The 17,293-nt window shown below is 40.2% G+C and overlaps 1 protein-coding gene and 1 pseudogene across 3 annotated transcripts in view; both read left to right on the top strand.

The window, feature by feature from the left end:
• RARB (retinoic acid receptor beta) overlaps nt 1–17,293 on the top strand; it is a 776,321-nt gene that overhangs the window by 487,525 nt on the left and 271,503 nt on the right. The gene's annotated exons all lie outside the window — the stretch shown is intronic.
• LOC116473896 (cofilin-1-like) lies at nt 982–15,329 on the top strand (annotated as a pseudogene).

Genomic DNA, 17,293 nt, shown 5'->3' with positions numbered 1-17,293 from the left:
CAGCTCACTGCAACCTCCCCCTCCCGAGTTCAAGTGATTCTCCTGCCTCAGCCTCCTGAGTAGCTGGGATTACAGGTGTGCACCACCACACCTGACTAATTTTTGTAATTTTAGTAGAGATGGGGTTTCACATGTTGGCCAGGCTGGCCTCGAACTCCTGACCTCGTGATCCACCCACCTCATCCTCCCAAAGTCCTGGGATTTCAGGTGTGAGCCACCATGCCCAGCCTCATAATTGCTTCTTACCTGAGAAGTAATGAAACAGATGTCTCGACTTCTCTTTTACATTACCGCTACACATGAAGGATGGCTTCTTCCAGGCTATTTACTCTTCTTCAACCTACTTGATGGCTTTAAAGAAAACTAAAGGCACTGAAAGCAAATATTCTTCATGAAAGTCCCAAAGGCTGCTCTACACGTATTTCTTGCCCCTTCCCCTGTTAGCAGCATGGTAGTATTGTCCTTGCTGGCCCCTTATGGTTGAGCAGGCCATGTGATGAAGTCTGGCCTGTGAATTTGGAGTGAAAATGATGTATGTAGCTTCCAGGCCAACCATTTGTTTGCAAATTTGAAACCCTCCAGTCCTCTTTCTCTTTGGCATGGTGACCAGCAGCACTCATGATGGTGGCTGTTTTACTAGTCTGGGTCTCATAGTAAGGTGAGATAGAGCAGAGTTCCCTGCTAACTCATAGTGGGTATGGAACATGAGTGAGAAATAGTCCTTGATTTTTTAAGTGGCTGAGGTTTGAGCATTGCTTTTGTGACACAGCCTAGTCTGTATGACTGATAGTCAGATTTTCTAGGCACTCGTTCATTCAACATTAGGTCAATATTTTTTGGTACCTAGTATGTGAAAAGTACTCGGAGTTATCACAACGAACAAAACAAAAGTCTCTACCCTTGTGGAAATAGGGGGTTTGGACATTTCATGTGGTAACCACATGAGACCTGGACCTCTCCAGATACCGTGTAGCAGACAAAATGCAGTATGTTCAGAGTGATTCTTCAGATGTGATTGTCCGCAAACACTTTAGAAGGAGTCCAGGCTGGGAGCTGGAATGCCAGGGTTTAAGTGCTACTTTGACCACTCGTCTGGTACGTGACTATGGGCTGACAACCCTCCTTGCCTGGGCTACCATTTTCTTTACCCCTCTCTGTTCACACATGATTCCACTCTATACTGTCTGTGCCAGTGGTTGTTCAACAGCTCCTTGAATGTTTTTGGAAGCAGCATGTACAGCACTTCCTCAGGCAGTGCCTGTGTCAGTGTTTTTACTCTGAAGCACTTAGGTTCTGGAAGCCACGAGATATAGCCAGAATTTGCATGTAAATAAATTTGTTACTCAGTTCATATTCTGTGCCAAGTGCTGCCTTGAACTGCACGCTCTGGAAATTAAAGGAGATGTATGCATAATGGCCCTGAACCTTCAAGTCCAATGGAACAGATGAGACTGCCACTTAGGTACCAGGATACAACATTTGATGCTAAATTGTGGGTCAAGGTCAGAAGAAAAGAAGTTTGGTGGGGGGATTAGTGCAATCAGGGAAGGCTTCATAGAGGGTGTTGGGTTTGTGCCAAGCCTTGAAGGACTTTAGATTCTAAGTTGGTGGCAGGCATAAAGGAGAGGCATATCAGACAGGACAGTCACCTCAGGCAGGGGAAAGAGAGGATGCACGTGGCGTATTTGTGAAAACAGAATGGAGTCCCAGCTGGCAAGCACAAAGAATGGGAGTGAAGACCAGATTCTGAACTGCCCTGTGTGGACAATTTTTAGAAGAGTCCACTGATACGAATTTTAAAAGATATGGCACTAGCCATCCATACTGTTTGGGTCGGTACTAAAGGATATCATCATATCCTCCTCAAAGAGGCCTCCTATAGTTAAAAAAGAACTTTGCAAATCTGGACCTTTTCGTTTTGTCACATTCTCTGTTTGTAGTTTTTATTTAATTAACGATAGCTATACCATCAAATATGTAGATGTTCCCTCCAAACATTCCCCGTTGGTGGCAGATAGTGCCAGGTCAGTATTCACGGCGGGGCAGCTGAGGGCTTCCACGAAGGAAGCAGAGTGAGGTTTATGCCTGTCTTTGCTCTGTAACAAAATGTTCAGAGAAGGGAAATATGGAAAGGAATATCATTGCCAAATGGGTTCCATTCTTCATATAAGTGATTGCTTTATTTTGCCTTTCAATAAGAATGGCTTTCCCCAGGGCACATATGGTACATAGACAGTTCAGGCTCATGACACAAACTCTCAGAAAACACAAGGAATGACAGTGGGGGATGTGGATACTCACACTCAAGCTCTGCCTCCTGGTTGACCTCCTAAGAAATCCTGCCTCCTTGTTCAAGTCAGTTACCCTGAAATCTCCATACAAAAGTTCAAGTAAAACACAACTCATTAATGTTGTACTTGGTTAGAAAAAAATGGAAAAAATGTATGTGAAAAAATAAATGCTTATGTTCAAAATATGGGTTCTTTGGGGGAGATGAGTTGTTTCCTGCGGTGTTTAGGGAAGTGGTTAATGAACTTGTTGACTACAAGGCAGATCATTTTTGAAATGCCAAGGATGATGGGGGTGGAATCAGAGACGGAAGAAAAATTAATGTGTTATTTTCTATAAACGGAAAGGAGAAATTTTGGCTAATTACTTTTCTGAAAATTAAGGTTATCATTAAAAGTAATATACTGACTTTTCTGTAGATTTTGATAGCTTTCAAAACACATTCATATTCATTGTTTCATTTGATTCTCAAAACAACCCCAGGAGATAGGCAGAGTAGATTTTTTTTTTCCGTTTTCCAGATAAAGACCTAAGATTTTGAGAAGTTAAAGGACTCAGTCAGGATTATACAGCTAATAAGCAGTATGTCAGGACTGAAAATTCAGACCTTCTAATTCTCCTCTGGTCAAGTATAGAGGAAAAGTAAAGGCTGGGAGTTAAAACTGGGTTTGTAAAATGCAATTAGTTGAAAAGAAGAGGTATAGTAATGTAATTTAGTGAGTGAGAGCTCACGCTGGAGCAGACATTGCAGATAGAAGCCTGAGATAATAATCTAGCAGCAGATGAGCTTGTACAATTATGGCCCAAACAATAGTTACAAAGTTTTTTTCAATTTTTAACAACATTTAAAAATTGGGACATTTCACAATAAAAATCTAGATTTCTAACCTCTGTTTTACAATCTGCATAGATGGCCCCACTGGGGAACATTCCCATGCAGCCACAGCCAGGAGGAACTTGGGAGCAGCTGTCCCTCGTACATAGACATGAAGCTCTCTGGTTCTCCTCAATCTCCCCACTCCCTGTTGCCGCCAGTCCTGGTGACCAATGATCTGTTGATAGTTTTCATCACACTGTACTGCTTTTCTCCACTCATCTGTATCACACCCTGTATTCTAGAGGCATTTGAATTTGTGTCTTCAAGTCTGGAGGCAGCATCCTGGCTCTATCCATTTCTAGCTATTTGAATGTGGGCAGATTACTTTCCATGTTAAGGCTTCCATTTCTATTTCCATTCTATAAAATAGGGATGATGGTGGTGGAATGTAGTGGATATCTGTTTGTTGTTTTTGTTTTTGTTTTCCCAGTGTTAATCCTTTCCTTGGAAGTTCCCCTTTTATGGGAATAAGAAGACCCACTTGTTTTTTCTCTAGGGTGAGTGACCCTGGCTACTCCAATCAAATGTAGATAAACCGGCTGGGCGCAGTGGCTCACGCTTGTAATCCCAGCACTTTGGGAGGCCGAGGCGGGTGGATCACGAGGTCAGGAGATCGAGACCACGGTGAAACCCCGTCTCTACTAAAAATACAAAAAAAAAATTAGCCGGGCGTGGTGGCGGGCGCCTGTAGTCCCAGCTACTCGGAGAGGCTGAGGCAGGAGAATGGCGTGAACCCAGGAGGCGGAGCTTGCAGTGAGCCGAGATCGCGCCACCGCACTCCAGCCTGGGCGACAGAGCGAGACTCCGTCTCAAAAAAAAAAAAAAAAAAAAAATGTAGATAAACCAGACTTAGAATTAAGAGTTAGTGACCCAAACAAACATGCATCTGTGGTTCATTTTGCAAGATCTACATCAAGTTTCTAGGGACAGCCCTGGCAGATGCATCAGTGGTTGATACCATTCAAAATTCATTATCAGTACCTTGGTGGCTTGAACTATAATGCTTATGTCTAATGTAGGAAGTAACTAGTCTTCCCCAACTCCCTGGTATGATGTTAGGGAGTATCTCTGGTTGTGAAACTTCTTCGCCTGGTTCCCTGGCCCTTCCAGAGATTTTGCAAGCTCTTTAATGTACTGTAGTGCTTGTCTTTTGCTAATTGGCTCCCAGATCTCTTCTCCACCTTTCTCCTATTCTACTCTGTGTTGCTTTAGGTAACTGCAAAATTCATTTCCTAAGCTCCTGTGTCAGCAGGTTGGTAGGATCTAAAGTTTATGCAATTTGGGGACCATATTTAGTCATAATACAAAATTATACATACAAAATTGTGTACAAAAGGGAGTATTTATTTTCTATGAGAAAAAAATAACAGTCCAGGCGTGGTCGTTCACGCCTGTAATTCTAGCACTTTGGGAGGTCCAGGCAGAAAGATCACTTGAGCCCAGGAGTTCAAGACCAGCCTGGGCAACATAATGAGACCTCATCTCTACAAAAAAGAAAAAAAATTAGCTAGGTGTGATGGTATGCATCTGTAGTCTCAGATACTTCGGAGGCTGAGGCAGGAGGATCCCTGGAGCCCAGGAGTTGGAGGTTGCAGTGAGCTGTGATCCCACCACTGCACTCCAGCCTGGGTGGCAGAGCCAGACTCTGTCTCAAAAAAAAAAAAATTAATTAATTTAAAAAAAATCACAAAAAATTACAAATCTTAAAATGTTACTCAGAATTTTAAAAATCAAGAACAAATAGAAAAAGCTGGAAAAAAAAGGTCATATTTTATTAGTTAACTGTTGAGATATATCTCATAATTTTTTCCTAGAATTTTTAGCTTCATCATCTTTGTTTCTTTTTATAACAATTTTCTATAGGAAAAGCAGAAATATAATTGTCTTTCCTCAGTATGCTAATTGGAATTTACTTTTTTATTATTGACAATTTAGAAATGTTCCCATTCATAACATTATTAATGTTACATAAATTGTTAGGATCAATGTCAATTGTGGGAAAATCTAAGATTTTAAGATAGTTTAAGTTTCTTGTGTTGCAGCCAATGAGTCTGTCATCAGTTTCTTGGGGTTAAGACATCTGAGGTGAATGCCAGGTAAAATGGCACAGTGGATGTGTGTGGATTACTACAGTCCATTCTAACACCAAGACATCAACAACAACCTTTCTTTCCTCCTATCTAAATGTATGGTGGAGTATTTTTTCATATATATTTTCATTTTTTAGTTTTTTTAAATACTTTCAACTTTTATTTTAAACTCAGGTGGGTACATGTGCAGGTTTGTTACATGGGTATATTGTGTGATGCTGAGGTTTGGGATATAATTGATCCTATCACCCAGGTAGTGAGCATAGTACCCAATAATTTTTCAGTCCTTGTCTGCCTGCCTCCTCCTCTGTCTTGTAGTCCACAGTGTCTGTTGCTTCCTTCTTTATGTCAATGAGTACTCAGTGTTCAGCTCCCACTTATGAGAACATGGATGCAGCTGGAGGCCATTGTCCTAAGCAAATTAACACAGGAACAGAAAACCAAATAATGGCTTCCAGCTGCATCCATGTTGCTGCAAAGGGCATTATTTTATTCTTTTTAATGTCTGTGTAGTATTCCATGGTGTGTAGGTACCACATTTTCTTTATCCACTTGGTGGGCATTTAAAATTCATGCTGGATGTGGAGAAATTCTTAAGAGTACAGAGCAGTTCTCTGTCTGTAGGCTCTCTGGCATCCCCAGTCTTCACATAGTGAGTGCTACTAGCAACCCTCAATTCTTATGTCAACTACAACCAATGGTTTAAATCTACACAGAAAAGAAAAAAAACTGTGAACGATATACACATATCCCACTAGACAGAAACTAAATGAGTCCCCAGCTCAACTCCCCCTAACCAGTCCCTAGATAGGGGCTTACTTGAGAAGTAAAATGCAGGGGATATCAAAGTACAAAAAGAAAGCACTCATAATTATTTAAATTCAAATACTATACTTTTTCAAATTGTATACATACGACCATGTACACAGTTTGCTAGCACCCCTCCCAGGTCTTGGAAGGGGTCTGCACAGTGAGTGGCTCGGAAGTTTGACACTCCCTAACTTCCCTCTCTATCCACTTATCCTTTCACCTGATTTGGCCAAAAGGAAGCACTGGCAAGAGATGGAAGAGCTCCTGGCTCTTTGGATAAGCCCATTTACTTCTCCAGCCTAGGATGCATAGTGCCTCCTGCCTCTGTTAATCTTTTTTTGAGACAGTCTTGCTCTGTCGCCCAGGCTGGAGTACAGTGCTGCAATCTCAGTGCACTGCAACCTCTGCTTCCCGGATTCAAGCGATTCTCATGCCTCAGACTCCAGAGTAGCTGGAATTACAGGCATGCACCACCACACTCAGCTAATTTTTTTTATTGTTAGTAGAGAGGAGGTTTCACTATGTTACCCAGACTGATCTCAAACTCCTGACCTCAAGTGTTCTGCCCACCTCAGCCTCCCAAAGTGCTGGGATTACAGGCACGAACCACCACACCTGACCTACATTAATCTCTGTCACCATACCATTTAGTTTTCAGATCGTCTAAAATATTTGTAACTACTTGCCACGTTAAATTCATTCTATCAGTCACCTAGATCCATTAGACTGGACTCTGGTTTATATTTGTTTTTTGATCAAAGAATATGCTCAGAAATATTTTCATATTTCTAAATTTGGCCTAAAGATTTTGTACAGGTAGATGTCTATTGTCTATATAAACTTTTTTTATGAGGCACCTTGTTGAGCCCACAGGTTGATCTGAGGACCATTGTATCCATGTATCTTTATTATATATTTATGTAATTTTTATTCCATCTATCTAGAGATAGGGAGCGTAATTTTTCTCCATAATTAACAGAACATGCCAAAGGTGACATATAGTATTAGAGGAAAGCCTTAATTATGGGTGAGCACAAACCACAACCCTCTAAAACACAAGAGAAAATAAATACATGCAATAGGGCCAAATTATTAAAAATGGTACAAAATGGAGTCTGTAAATATTTTAAGCCAAGTCATCTAGTAGGATTAAGGCAAGAAACAGAAAATGAAATTTTATTTAATTTGGAAAAGCATGCCTGGGGGAAATAATGTATAATTCAGATATATCTGTAGAAGAGAAAACCCAGGATGATACTGATGCTGAAAGAGGATTCAGAAGAGTGGGGACAACAGATTTGGTGTTCTCATTGTCATCAGATGGTAACAGTATTTTATGGGTATAAATTAGACTGCAAACTGATGAGAGAACAGCACATTTGGTATTAGCAGTTGACAGTAAAAGGAAAAGATGAAGCAGTATAGACTGGATTGCAAGAGACTGGCAAATATGACAGTGACAAGATTTTCTACTTCTTTAACTTTTTTGTCCTTTTTTGCATTGGAGACATTTTAATAAACGGAACCGATGGCTATAAAGGACAGAGAAAATGATTCAAGTCCTAAAATTCGAGAAGGAACTCTAAGAAACTATCCAGTTAACGCTCTCATTGTACAGATGAAGAAGTGAGGGTTAGACAGAATAAATTATTCACCCCAGGTCATTTAGCCAACCATGGTCCTCTTTTTCCCCTCAGAATTTGGTTTATGTATAAATTTACAATTCTATAAATGTTGACTGAGGGAAATCTTATAACTAACTGTAAGTATTTGATTATTAAAAATGGTGTAAAAGAATATAACATTTTTGCATCGATAAAAGGAATAATGTAATCATAGAAAATATCTTATTACAAATGTTAGGTGCCTTGTCTTATTCTTTGTGTTCTTGGTGTCCGCCTTGTGTCTGGCGCAGAGAAGGCATTAAATAAGTAGGATAGTCACTAAATGGATCATTGGCTGATGATTAGGTGGTTGGATGAAAGGGAGGTAGGGAGGAAGGAAGGGAGGAAGGAAGCAAAGGTAGGTGAATGAGGACTTACACATGGGAAATGTAATCTGGTCCCTAATTTCCTGAGGAAGAATTGACTATGCCAGTTCTGGGTCATGCTATTTCAGATTGAACACAGCAAAAAATACAAATTTTAATCTTGAATAGCAAGGACTTCATATCCGGCAATATAATAAAGCTAGTCTCATTTCATGATCAAATCTCAAAGACTTGAGATCACCGAGTGAGATGTCTAGGAGAGTCAATAACATGGATAGTAACCATTTACCTAAAATTACAAAGATCTCACCATCCATGACTAAGTGGAGGGATACCAAATGAGTGAAGAATATGAATTATGGGACACAGTTTTATTGCTTTTAGATACATATAGGAAATGGGAGTAGGCCAATATTATCTAAAAGAGATCATTCAAGAAAATAATTTTCATTAATTGGTAAGAATTTATAATTATCATCTCAACTATTAGTAAAAGAATGCCTCCTACAAACTGAAGGATGTTTGGAAATGCTTCTGTGGTATAAAAATATTATCGGGGTACCTCTTTTACACTATAAATCACATGTGCAAACCTTTTTCTTCACACCACCCAGTCTGTCTGAATTTTCACAAATGCGGAGTTAGTGGAATTAGTCTGAATTGATGAAGCTTTCCCAGACACTGCTGTTGTTGGAAACAACAGGCATCCTATCGAATAGTTAATTAGAGATTTTGAACATGTGTTACTTAGAAGAAGTTTCAATTGAGCATGAGTTCCTCCAGCAAAATTTGTCTGTCTCACTGATAGTGTAATAATCTAGTACATTTTTTAAATTAATGAACAGAAAATTGGAGGAAGGTCTGCCATCTTTTTCTCTTTCCTCCCTCTTTATGTATAGCTGAGTTCAGTCACCATCAGCACTAAATTCCATTCAGAGTTCACAGCCATCACGATAGCTAGTGCAGTTTTAGGTTAAGCATATTTTATCCATAAATTGCTATATTTGGTTCTCGAGTTATTATTGCAGTTCCTTGGGGTACATTTAAATCCACCTTATTGTAATAGATTATGGAATATAGTGGCTAATGTGTCTAATGTAAAATAAATGACTATAATGATTTATGATGCGACACTTCAATTTTATTGAACATAAGGATCATTGTACTAAAATGGATGGTGTATTGCTGGTTTAGCATAAAATACTGAATAACATATTCAAGAAAATGAATGGCTCGGCCAGTTCATAATATTCTGCCCCTTCAGCTGAAAGGTCTTTAATAAGCAAGAGTGTCATTACACTTGGAAATGTATGTGTAGGTAATCCATTATCTAGAACAATGACAGGGATCTGCTCAAGTTCTTATTAAAGAAGGAAATCTTTAGGAGAAAATGTAGAATTCTTTGGTCTTCTTGAAAGAATGATTTTCACCCAACCACATAGCCACTATAATAGTGCTTAGCAGAATTGTAAGTGGCCTCCACATTTAAAAATTATCACCCTGAAACTCTCTCATGACCTGCAAGACAGAAGGGAATTTCAGAAAGGTTTTGATTTTTTCAGCATTGTCATCAGACAATATCCTTAATGTCCTTTTCTCTGTGTGTCAATTCACCAACCTTTTATTTTAACTCTTGTAGTGCCCAGCATAGATAGTAACTCATGCTCTGTCTTTCCCCGGGACTCCATGTTTATGTTTGATCAGTGAATAATTAGATTTAAGAAGACCTCATTTAGCTGTTAATTCTTATTAACTATAATACTAAAGATGATTTTCAATAATACATTGGACCAATTTATTTGTGTTCTCAGACCTGGGGAGATGAAAGAAAATTCTTACATGGCAAGTGATGTGTTTAGATTAATGGTGAAGTTTTATCCTCCGAATAGTGGGGGCACATGAGGAATAAGGGAAGTGACATGCATGTTTTCTCACCCTCTTATCCTGGTGATCCTGAGATCCTGCCATCAAACCCTCAGCACCTCCTGGGATACAGTTTAATGGCATAGACAATGCCCACATAATAACTAAATCCTTGTGGGAGTATCTTAATAGCATCCATTTCATTCCCTGGAAAGATAACTAGTTTCCCTTCTGTGGAATGGCCATGTTGAGACAGGGTGAGGGAGCTTGAGTATTTTGAATCTGACAGCTGCATTATGGGTAAGACTGTCATCAATTCTCCTTCTCAACACATGCTTAGTTTATGCCTATTCTCCATCCCTTAGCCCAGACAATCTCATCTGACCAACCAAAATTAGAGAGCTGTCAGGTACCATAAAAACCCACAAATGAGAGTCTTTTCCTCACAGGGCTAAGAGTTCCGTTCAACACGATTGCATGCATGCATGTCAGTTTTGATTTTTTTTCTCATGAATAGCAGACTTCACCACTGCCTGAAAAGACACAGGTCTTGATGAGAAAGTGATCTGATGATAAAACGAACCCTGTATTTGTAGAGTTAAGGAGTTTTGCCATCCAGAAAGGAGAGATGTTCACAGTGGATTCTGTACTGTGCGAGTTGTAGACAGACATTTATTGATTCAGGATATACTCTCAGGTCACTTATTTTTATTCTTTTGAAAAGGTGATCTAGCCTAGAACTATTCATGAGAAAAAGTAACTAGCACTATCTCAATGTCACAGCTTAATTGGGTGGTCAAAAGCTTGCCGTAAATCAGTCTTTCTGGAACAGTGGGGACATTTTCTCTGTAATCAACTAAAAATAAAAATAATAAGGATCATCTTTTTTTTTTTTTTTTTTCATTGATGGATGTACCCACTTCCTCATCTTTAGGATTCCTCTCCACAGCAAATTCTATGCAGTCATTGAACATTGCCAGAATGTTTTCAGAAAGAATATTAAGGCATTTTCTTTTTTTCCTTACACCTTCATTATCTTTCCTCAAAATATTATAGTAAATTAAAATGGCTCGTAAGGTCTTATCACCACCCCATAAGATATTATTTTCTCTGTAGTAGTATTCTCACACCAGCTTCAGTTTGAAACTCTGGCTGATCATCTTTGGAACTGATCCATGGTATTTGACTGCAGAAAAGGAGCTTTCCAGGGCCAGGACATAAAACCAAAAGTTTGGCCAATGAGAGGCCTGTCTGCCCTGACTCCATTGCTAATTCACCAGTCCCTGACCCAGGATTTCCAACATTTTTCCCTTCTGCCATTTCCTTGCATTTTACTTTGTTCCTCATGTGAAATATTCACTTTATTGCTTCTAAATGCTACATCTCACTTCTAGTACCAAAGTGATATTTAGAATCCAAACTTCTATATATGTGAATTCATAGGTAGAATTACTGATGTTAACGTATCTCTCAAAAAAGGGCTAAAGGAGCTTTTTGTGAAACCTGGGGTTTACTTTTTGTTGTTGTTTTTGACCAGAGGTATGATTTGGCTTCTTTCCCGGTGAACTCATGACTCCTGCTTCCTTCCGTCTTGTAGCGTATAGTCCAACCCCAGGCAAAGCCTCAACGTTCATTACTTAATCCTTTTAAAACACTTTGATTTATGGAACAGAGGATAGAACCTGGGAAATTTTGAAGTATCCACCCAACATTGATATTTAAGCATGCTCATTCTTTATATCCTTCTTCAAATTATAGGCCTATAAGTCCATCAGAGGAACTTTGGGTTTCCCTTTGGGAGCACTGTTTTTCCAAGTAGTATAACCCCGGTGTGGAAATCTGTGTTTAACAAGCAGACCTTTTTCAGTACAAGACACAATAAGTTTAAGATAAGCTTAGAAAACCATCAGGGTTTTCGAGTACAATTATTCCTGAGTTAAACAGGACAGTGACCCATTACAAGTTATGTGTGATGCATTCAGACTTCGGGAACTTGACCAAAATGACTTTGAAATGTACAGGGAAAAACCATGATCATTTACCTGGATGGAGTGGTAAGGTACTGCTTCCGCCAAGCCAGAGGTAACTGAATATTGGTATAATACATTGTCTTTTTTGTTGACCAAAAAACTTGAAATATCTAGAGGAAAATTTAACAGAGATAAAAATACCATTTTTAAATTGTGCTGTCAGGTCGGGCACAGTGGCTCACACCTGTAATCCCGGCACTCTGGGAGGCCGAGGCAGACCAATCACCTGAGGTTAGGTGTTCAAGACCAGCCCAGCCAACATGGCGAAACCCCGTCTCTACTAAAAATGCAAAAATTAGCCAGGCACGGTGGCAGGCACCTGTAATCCCAGCTACTCGGGAGGCTGAGGCAGGAGAGTCACTTGAATCTGGGAGGCAAAGGTTGCAGTGAGCCGAGATCATGCCACTGCATCCCAGCCTGAGCAACAGAGCGAGACTCCATCTCAAAAAATAAATTTAAAAAAAATTGTGCTGTCAGCCATTTAAGACTTGAATCAATGCAAAGAGACCTTGCTCTTTGGTAGAAAGCTCAGTGTTGTGAAGTTGTAACTTCTCCCCAGAAGAAGCTATGAATTCAATGTGATGTTCTCTAAAATTAAAAGAAAAAAGATTATTTGGGGAATTTGTGGAGGCAGGCAGTAGAAGGATGGATGCTAATTGATGTGATGATTCTTAAGTTTATCTGAAAAAATTAAAAGATAATAGTTGAAGGAAAAATGTTTGTAGAAAAAAAAAAAGACAAAAGGAAAGACCATCTTCCCATGAAATAAAATGCATTATAAGCAATAGCCATCAAAACAGTGAGTTACTGGAGTAGCAAGATGAATAGTGCAGCATTGGGTCTGGAGGTATTCCCAAATACTTATGGAAATTCAGTGTATGAGGTGGGCATTGAAATGAGTGATGAAAACATATACTATTTAATAAATGTTGGGCGGGGGGAAGCAAGCTCCTACCTCATTCCTTCCACCAAAATAAACCTCAGATAAGCCATAGAGGGATAAATGACTGTGATGAAGAAAAAGAAAGTTGAGACTGCAAAGTCCTAAAAGAAATATGGGTCTATTTTATACTTAGGGAGAGAGGACCTTTTTAGGAGTGACATGAAATGCAAGAGCTAGAAAGTAAAATATTGATTTGACCACAAAACAAAAGTAAGTTCTGATTTTCTTACTGGCCAAGTACATTCATTTATATATCAGTATACACATTGGCACACATACGTAAATACATATATACCATTTTAATTTCTCCGAATAGATCCCTAATACTTATGTGCTCTGGAAGGATACAAACCAAATTTTTTACTATGACTTTGGGACAATCTTTTAATTAATATAATTTTATAATCATATTTTTATAATGGCATAAGCGTGTGTTGTATAAACAGTAAAATCTGTTGATACTGTGTTTGACTTGTAATGGCCCATAATTCAATGGTTCTTAGTCTTTTTGAAGATAGAGACTACTTTAAGAATCAGAAGCCATGGCCCCGATCCTCGGACAAGAGCACATAAGTGCAGATAAACAAAATGCAACGTGATTTGGAAATCCCTGCTCTAAATAGTTCTAAAGAGAGTTGGTCAGTGATCTATTGCTGTATAATAAACCAACCCCAAACTTATTTGCTTAAAACAAGAACCATTCTATTGCTTATGATTCTGTGGGTCAAAAATTTAGGCAGGACTCAGCAGGTCCAATTTGTCTGGGCTTCATGTGGGGTTGTCTGCAGATTACTGGGGTCAGAGGATCCAAAAGGGCCTCACCTACATGTTTGGGGCCCTGGTCCTATCTGTTGGCAGGTATGCCTCAGTGCTCCTCCGTTGGCCTCTCTCCAACAGAATACCCGGGGCTCAAGGCAAAAACATGGAGGATCAAGGCAAAAACAGAAGCCATGTGATCTCTGAAGCTCTGGGCCCAGCCAACACATAGCATCACTGTCACCACGTTCTATTGGTCAAAGCAAACCACAGGGCCAGCCCAGAATGAGGGGAAATACATCCAAGGTAGGAGGAATGGCACAGCCACATTACAAAACAACATGTGGGATAAGAGCGATCGCTGTGGTCGTTATTAAAGAACAGCCTACCACAACAGAGTTCTCTGAATATGTGCCACTTTTAGCAACAGATGAATTTTTCCATTTGTGCCCTAACATTCACACACAATAAAATATAGTAATCTGAGTGACTGTACACTATAATAGTAGTCTACTCAATTTAAATTCCCAAGGATTTTCTTGTAGCATATTCAGAATCTTCCAAAATGAAAACTATGAAAGTATGCATGGAATAGGAAAGTAGATGCCATAACTTTGGCTTGTATATTTCATCCATTTTGATATGAAACATTTTCCGTAACTTAGCTCTAGTTTAGGAACTCTTTAGAAAACCCACACTGTCCTAGATAATGAAGGGCCACACATTTTTCTAGTAGACTTCTATGCCCACACGAAGATTAAGAGCTGGAGAAAAAACATAAACCACAGCCCTAAAATGGATGAATATAGGGATAAGATTTAGAAATTAAACTAAATTTATGACTTCAAAACCCAAGAAGACTTCCAGTTAAGTGTGGTCAGCTTAACTACAAGTTTATCTCCTTTCTTATACACCATTCACATTCTAGTACCTCAATATTAAATGACAATAGGCAATCAAGGATCACCAAGCACATGAAGAAAGCCTCTGCTAAACTAGAAAGCAAAAGTAAACAAACAAAAGATGACACTCAAGGAAGCAGAGATAATAAAGGAAATGAAAGAAGATCATGAAAATCATTGATTTCTAGTCTTGGACAACATAGACAATACTGTGTACTATTAAAGAGCAGGTTGAGTCAGATCTCCTCCTCTCTGGCTCTCTTTGCCATCTCTTTTTGACTTCTGGAAATGTAGATTCCTGTGTGGCTGTCACTGATGGCATCATCAAGGTATCCAATGACATGAAGGTACACAAGTTGTTAAAACCAGAGGAGTTGAAGAAGCTCAAGAAGGTGGTACTCTTCTGCCTGAGTAAGGACAAGAACTCATCCTCAAGGAGGGCAACCAGATGTTGGTGGGTGATGTCAGCCAGACTGTCAATGGCCTATCCACCACCTCTGTCAAGATGCTGCCAAAGACTTCTGTAATGCCCTCTATGACACAAACTGTGAGACCAAGGAGAGCAAGGAGGAGGACCTGGTGTTGCTTCTGGGCCTGAGTCTGCAACCCTGAGGAGCAAAATGATCTATGCCAACTCCAAGGACACTATCAGGAAGAAGCTGACGGGGATCAAGCATGAATTACAAGCAAACTGCTAAGCGGAAGTCAAGAATGACCGCACCTTTGCAGAGAAACTGGGAGGCAGTGCCATCAACTCCCTGGAGGGAAAGCCTTTGTAAGCCCACTTCCTGGAACATCTGGAAGCCCCAGACCTGCCCGCAGGGGTTGCAGGCTGCCCTATTCCTAATAGACAGGAAGGGACTGGAGAATCTTAGCAGTGGGAGAGCAATACTTTCACCCACCCCGTTGCCACACAGCTCCCCACCAAGCCCTGCCTTTTCCTCTCCCCTCCATCCCTGACAGTTCTGGCCTTCCCAAATTACCTTTGATCTTCTGATTCCTCTTGGGTTGAAGTGTTAACAGAAAGGAGTCCTGATCGAGACCTCAAGAGAGGGTTCTTAGATCTCATGCAAGAAAGAATTTAGGGCAAGTCCACAGAATAAAGTGAAAGCAAGTTTATTAGAGAAGTAAAGAAACAAAAGAATGGCTACTCCATAGGCAGAGCAGTGCCATAGGCTGCTCAACTAAGGATACTTAGTTATTTCTTGATTATATGCTAAACAAGGGGTGGCTTATTCATGAGTTTTCTGGGAAAGAGGCAGGCAATCCCAGAACTGAGGATCCCTTCCCCTTTTAAACCAAATAGGGTAATTTCCTGATGTTGCCATGGCATTTGTAAATTATTAGGGTGCTGGTGGGAGTGTCTCTTAGCATGCTAATGCATTATAATTAGCGTATAATGAGCAGTGACGACAACCAGAGGTCATTTTCATGGCCATCTTGGTTTTGGTGGGTTTTGGCTGGCTTCTTTACCACAACCTGTTTTATCAGCAAGGTCTTTGTGTTCTGTACCTTGTGCTGAGCTCCTATCTCATCCTGTGACTTAGAATGCCTAACCTCCTGGGAATGCAGCCCAGTAGCTCTCAGCCTTATTTTACCCAGCCCCTGTTTTAGATGGAGTCGGTCTGGCTCAAATGCTCTGATAGAAGCAGACTAAATACCCCCTCAGGCACTTCAGTTTGGGGGGGGGTATTTTTTTAATAACACCCCAACTCCTCACCTATTCTTTATCCTTCCTCTGCTGCCAACTTCTTACTGCAGTGCTTACTCGTGCTTATCTGTTGAGTTGTGTGTATAAATGGAATGTTGTGGAGATGAGCCCTCCCCATGCCACTGGTTCTTCTCCCTCTTTTCCTGGTCATGGCCGCTCACGGAAGCAGGACCAGTTGGGGACCTTCAGTTTGGGGGTAGTTGGGGGAAGCCAAAAAAAAAGTGGGGGGGCAGGGGGAACAAAGAGCTTTTGGAAATAAAGATAAAATTACAAAAGTGAAACAAGTTGTTAATGCAAGTTTTCTTATGGACTCAGTTTTAGCTAAGTCCAAGACCAACAGATTCCAAATCACCTGTTGAGACCATGCAAGAGAAAGGGAAGCTGACTTTACATCCCCTGTCATCACCTACTTGAAGCATATATGAAAGAAGATAAGGAGATTTATTGAGGAAGGCTGATCATGAGAATTTCTTAAAGAGAGTTACTAGTGTGTTCTTTGCTGCTTATCTCCCCCTCAGAAAGTAAGGGGATTGTCCCCTCTACCCCAGAAGTGAAGTGAGTTGACTTTTAGAGAAATACACAAAGATATTGCTATATATCTCCCTAAAATTCTGAGGGGCAGTGTGATTGGTATCCAACTGGACCTGCTAAAGTCAAAAATGGGAGGGAGGCTATCTGGAGTTGCCTCTAACAGTAGAACAAAGAGAAAGGGGTGCAGTGAGGTCTTGCTGCATCTCACTGATAGTTGGACAAAGGTTTATATTTCCTGAAGGTTGCATGTGGAAAGGAACAGAAATTGAGTCATCCTGAAAAGGACCTCCGGAAAGACAAGATGTCCCCAGTTGTTTATTAGACAATTGTCTAATTTAGACTATTTTTAATACCTGGAAATGGCCCAAGTTCCTTTCAAGGGTAGAGAAAAAATTCAAAATAATATGGTTGACAGGCTATGGTATTAAAAAGTAAATCAGGCCAGGCGTGGTGGCTCACGCTTGTAATCCCAGCACTTTGGGAGGCCGAGGCGGGCAGATC

This window comes from Hylobates moloch, unplaced genomic scaffold (assembly GCF_009828535.3).
Source record: "Hylobates moloch isolate HMO894 unplaced genomic scaffold, HMol_V3 SCAFFOLD_8, whole genome shotgun sequence".
NCBI classification, from domain to species: Eukaryota; Metazoa; Chordata; class Mammalia; order Primates; family Hylobatidae; genus Hylobates; species Hylobates moloch.
Note: the sequence above shows the minus strand (reverse complement) of the source record. Positions and strands in the feature narration are given on the sequence as shown.